At 35.6% G+C, this 6,000-nt stretch overlaps 1 long non-coding RNA gene across 1 annotated transcript in view; it reads right to left on the bottom strand.

Annotated features, from left to right (window-relative positions):
- Positions 1-565: 565 nt before the first annotated feature.
- LOC142150040 (uncharacterized) overlaps positions 566-6,000 on the bottom strand; it is a 29,801-nt gene continuing 24,366 nt past the window's right edge. The window contains exon 2 of the long non-coding RNA XR_012690985.1: positions 566-726. This is a non-coding gene — a long non-coding RNA (uncharacterized LOC142150040). The remainder of the gene's footprint in view (positions 727-6,000) is intronic.

Genomic DNA, 6,000 nt, shown 5'->3' with positions numbered 1-6,000 from the left:
TTGTGCACACATAAAAATTATTCCTGGCATTACATTGTAAAATTATTTTCTAGAGTGTAGTTCTATGTGTTCTAATGCACACAAAAACAAATCTCTCAAAAATGCCTCTTATAAACACTGTCATATGTTGATTCTTCTAATATGAAGGTGACACCCTACAATGGGCAATAGTACTCCATAATCCTCCTTAAAACCTTGTTTAACAAGCTGTGGTGCAATGATGTATATTGCTACAACACAATGAATCTAACTAGAGGTAAGCAGCTTGCCAATATTATATAGCAAGTTTAATTGCTTCCCATGGTCTAACCTGTCCGTGTTCCATATATAAATAATCTAGCCTTGTGCTGTGAGCTCTTATTAATAAATACATTATGTAAACACACAGTTGAGCTGTGAGCTCTATTCGGGCACTCCTATGTCATTGGAGGTTAGCGTAGATGGGTACTAATGTAAGGATTACAAAGACCCTTTGCTGTTTATTTTTGATAATAAAACACTATTAGAAATCATAGTCAACTAATGCCATGGTCCTCAATCTTTCTCAAATATAATACACAATGCATTGTGATCCTCTTGTGATTCATTCAGACATCAATAAATTCTCAGAAGAAAGTACCATACATGGATTCTTCTATGAGCTGTGATTGGTTGGTTTCTAGTTTAGAGAATTCAAATGTTTTTCTCACCACTGTCCATGCATCTGCTTGGTTAAAGATTTCAGACCTATGGAAGAAAGACATCCCTCGTAAGCAATGGGTTTATTCTGTTAATCATCTTTTCCACATCCTGTCTCACATGGCTGGGATGGGAAGAATTCCACAGACAGGAATGGATAATTTTAGTATACATTTCCCCACAACACACTAACTTCAGCACAAAGGGGAAGAAGGGATCATTTTATTTGCATCATTGGCACAAATTACAAAAAATAACAGATATACCCTAGATACACCCTCTACCTATACCAAATGCATTATGAGGACTGGCCCATAACACTAGGTTGGTAGTTGTTTATTCTATGTGCCATCCCAGCCAAATTTTTAATTTATTTTCTCTGTTTTTATTGTGGTGTCCACTTTCAGGTTGGTAAAAGGGTTATTCACTTTAGTAAGAGGCATGTTTATTCCACTCAAAACTATTTATTTCTGCCCATAGCTGAACTCCAACAGTTTTCTACTTGCCAATCATCACTAGAGATGCTTCTAGTTTGCTTCAAACTTGCAAAAGAATTTATTGCATTTTTTTTACTTTTTGGGGCATATTCAATTGTCAGCGAAAACGCAGACAATCTCACAGTCCGCGCATTATTACCGTCATTATGGTAATAATGCGCAGAAAAAACGTTAATACCGTAATTTTCTCGCTGGATTTCAGCTCGCAGCTCCTTGAGCCGCGAGTTGAAATCCAGCTAACTACTACCGTAATAACGGTAGTATTATGGTAGTAGTTTTTACACGCCGCGGGAACGGCACAATTGAATATGCCCCTTTGAGTAGATTCAACAAACTACTTTGAGAACCAATATGAAACTAGTTACAGTATCTCTACTCTTTACCATGTAATAATTGTTTGTAGTACCCCTATCCGTTGTGTTTCAACTGCTATTTATTTAAATGACCTCACAGTTTTCTAAACACTTGCATTTGTTTTTCCTAAGTTAGCCATATAAATCCATGTCCATTTCTGTCTGGTTACAAAGCATATGCTTTTGCTTTAAGCTACTGGCTAAAATGATGCAATACTTTTTAATGGTAATTACAATATATTTTTAAAATAATGAAACCGCTGTTATATGTTTGAGCTATAAACTCATTGACAGTAACTTTTATACATATCTTGAAGGAATTGTTTTTAGATTGTAAAGAAGAATTGATTGAAAGTATAGCAGATCAATACAACAAAGTTTCTCCATTCACTGTCATTCTGTGTAAAATAAAAAAAATGAATTAGTCATTACATCTGAACTTTTACATATAGCATTTGAGAGTGAATTACTACATGCAAGACAGAGTTTAACTACCTCATATCAATATTGTTGAGTGCAAGATTTTTTTTTGCAATGCAATGAAAAATTCACTTCTTATTTTGAAAGGCTTTTTTATTGGCTTCCTGTAACAGTTTAAATTATATTGATACTGAGTATGACCCCTGAGAAAAATCAATATTTACCTCGTTGTCTTTGACAGGGATGATTTAAAAAATAAATGCAGTTCCAGAAAAAATAGACTTATCTTCACACATCAAATATTAGCAATTGTTCTTATATTTGAAATTGATCATCTTGAAACCTAATGATGCAGTTTAATATTTGCAACTAATGGTAGGAATGCTCTTAGTCCAAATTTTGCTAAATGTGTTCATATTGCAATGCTGGTATAATTTATTTTTCAGCTATTAAAATCCATGGTGTATAACCTTTGATTTATAGAGGTCATTTACTAAAGACAGACAGACAGACAGACAACTACCTGGATAAAACAGAGCATTAAAAAGATTATTTCAGTATTCAAGAACTTTATTTGTATGGCGGCATTAATATGATAGAATATATGTCTTATGCAGGCTATAATAAATAGGTATAAAGAGTAATTACTCAAAGCTCACCAGCATATGAGGACCATTCCACCATTAGACATTATTTTTAATGGAGCTCAGGTAGAGCTCCATTAAATGAGCTTCTAATTATAATCCCCTGAATCACAGAAAAGTAGGGTTCATATAATTAATGTGATTTTTGGGTCATATTTCAAGAAATACAAACAGTAACACTCATTTACAAGCCGCAAAATATAGACACTTATTTGTGCCCTTTTTTGTCTACTTGTCAGCCAAGTGCATTTTAGGGTGCAGGCCCACTTCATGGGCCATTTTATAGCCCCAAGAACATTAGTATGGGCTTAGCTCTGTGAGTTTACACATCCACCTGATAATGCGAATAGTGGAAACTGCAAATTGTCACTTCAAAGATCCAACCTACAATCGCCATGGTGTCCATTCATTAAAATGTTCCTGTTTTTCTCCTAAAATTCTACCTGGTTTAGTCTAATTTATCTCCTATATTAAACATATGAATTAAGGGATATTGGGACTCTCCCTATTACATATGTCACTTTGTTTTTATTGTGTTGGTCAAAGTGCAACTGGAAAATGCAAATTGTGTTCAATTAAATGATGAGACCTAATCTCAGGTACCTTGGAGGTGGAAGAAAGATAAAAAGTACTTGTGCTGACCATTTTGTCTACAAATTGCCTAGTATGACAGTTCCAGCAGAAGTGATGGTACCCTAAAAAGTACCTGCTGTTCATATCACATTTCGGAGGATGCTATCAGTAATATAAAGACTTTATAATAATATATTTTCTCAGTTGCTAGACTGCTGGTGAAACATGCAAAGTGCCTACATGGACAGTATCCTAAATCGGCAGGTAATTAATTTCACAATTAACTTACTTTACAATTGCATTATAATCTATGCTTTCTGACTTATTAAACACAAATACAATTAATATGCTTCAATGCTGTTTATACACACTTCATTTGACTTTCCCTTACAGTTATATCTTCTAACAATTATGCATTGTGCATATGGCAGAGCCTAAAAACGTTTACCTTACTGTATTTTATTTTATGCTAATCTTATAACTGCAGTTTTCTCAGCTAATAACTAATTTTGCATCATTATTATGATGGGTTTAATTGCCACCATAAACACTTGCCAGGTTACAATACAAAGACAAAACAGATGATAGATTATGGTATCTGTCAAAGGAGACTTTTGGGGTCCATGGAAATGTGCCATAATAAGCCATTACAGAATCCTAATCCTGCTCTGCTCCTGACCTAGCTCTGAGTATATTCATATACACGTATTCCTCATCAAGTTTCCTCTTAGGCTACAGTTCACCTCTGATCTGTGGTGGCGTGTGAATAACGCCATGGTGATAGTAACCGAGACATCATCTAGATGTAGTTTACCTTGTAGGAATAATGAACAGGGGTCCTCCTCTGTTAACTTCAATATATGCATGCATAAAATAAAAACCAAATACCTGCAGATTTTACTTGACATTTTGATTGGATTTGTTCACTCCGCTATAGATATCTTTATTATAGAGAGGCAAATGTTTCATAGGCAATTCAAAAGCACAAAAATGCCATTAAAATCATGTTTCATTTTGAGAGTTAAAAAACCCAAAATGTTACAATGTGGTACAAATAATAAACTAAAGCTTTAGGGGCATATTCAATAATCCGCGGGATTGCCGAAAATCCTGCGGTCCGCGCAGGATTACCGTTATTACGCTAATCCTGCGCGGAAAAAACGTTAATACGGTAATTTACTGAGCTGCGAGCTGAAATCCAGCGAGAGATTACCGTATCAACGGTATTAGTTTTTCTGCGCTGGATCCCGCGGACAATTGAATATGCCCCTTAGAGTTTGTCTGCATAGCTAAAACAACATTAAGTAGTAAATACAAAAGGGGAAGAAAACATTGGTGTGTGCTGCTATTTTAATTTGTTAGATTTATACTAATATGCACTATTGGGAATCAGTAATATCTGTAATACTGGCAAGGATAACAGCTTAGCATGGTGCATTTAAATTGCTGTGTACCTTGTATCCCTTTGCAATACAGGTGTGTGTCAGCATCTTTCTTCCCCCTTTGTAATTATTGTTTATAGATGTTTTGTAGCTGTCTACCCAACATCTAAGGGTTTTATGGTTAGCGTTACTACCAACATATTGGGTGATGTCAGACAGGAAATTTAAAATGCTGTGAATTTCTATCCACAAAATAGCAGTGCTCTAAGTTGATGATATGCTCAGTCAGCATATAATGAATGTTAATGGGGGATGCTGTTTCCATATCACACAAAAGTGGTTTGGCTGTCAAAGCACTGTGTACAGTGCAGAAATTAATAATGTTATGGTTCCATCAATCTATACACAGGTGCATGCACCACTAAGCAACTTCACAGTACAGCTACACTGCTAGTGGGCATAATTATTGTTGATTTGTTGGTGAGAATCAAAAGCAAATATCTTGGAAAAGTGGAAACATATCACTAAGCTCGGCATAGTAACAAATTTGGCCAGCTCCCTTCATGAATTAAAAGTTAAAATTGTTTGTACAATTATATAAATTTCAGAGAACCATGGCTATTTAGTATAATGTTCACAATAAATACCCATGGAATTAAAAATAGAAAAATAAATAGAAATAAATAATTATAATGGACAGGCATGCATACTCATTGTGCCAACCTGGGTTGGTGATGCTGCTGGGCAGCTTTATAGATTTTTGATCAGAAGCCAGCACCATGACTTTACAGCATTGTAGGTTAAATTACCCCTCCCACTCTGCCATTTAACCTTGTCAATACTGGCTGTTGTTGAGGTGCCCCATTGTACTGCCATAAACACCAACAGTGCTGCTAAGCATACAAGTGGTTGTTTCAGGGAAGGTGAGCTTGGCCACGTTGCCTAACAGGAGGGTGCATATGACATATGTGCTACTTCAATGACAAAATAAGGCTAGAGCTGTGCCCAGGATGGTCAACCAATCTGCCTCTAATCCAACCTGCCATTGATGGTGCGTTCCGATCCTTTACATCAGGGTTTCTCAAATCAAGTCCTTAAGAATCCCTAACAGTGCATGTTTTCTAGATCACAAATGAAATAATAAGTTCTACCTGTGTAGTCAGTAATAAATACACCTGTGCTCCAGCAAGGAGATATGGAAAACATGCACTGCTAGGGTTCCATAAGGACTGGATTTGAGAAACTCTGCCTTACACAAACAATTTTAAAAAGTTTTAATGCTGTATTATAAACTATAAAACGCAAACATTGTTTATTACTTTATACTTATTACTACTACCCAGAAGGCAGAGACATTCATTTAGGGCCTGATTAATTAAGGAAAGTTAAGCAAAAGTAAGCAAGTAAGGCAAAACCATGTTGCATTGGAGGGGTAGGTAAATTTAAAATGTGG

Source organism: Mixophyes fleayi, chromosome 4, assembly GCF_038048845.1.
Source record: "Mixophyes fleayi isolate aMixFle1 chromosome 4, aMixFle1.hap1, whole genome shotgun sequence".
Classification (NCBI taxonomy): domain Eukaryota; kingdom Metazoa; phylum Chordata; class Amphibia; order Anura; family Limnodynastidae; genus Mixophyes; species Mixophyes fleayi.
The sequence above is the reverse complement of the archived record's forward strand: the minus strand, read 5'-3'. Positions and strand labels throughout refer to the sequence as shown.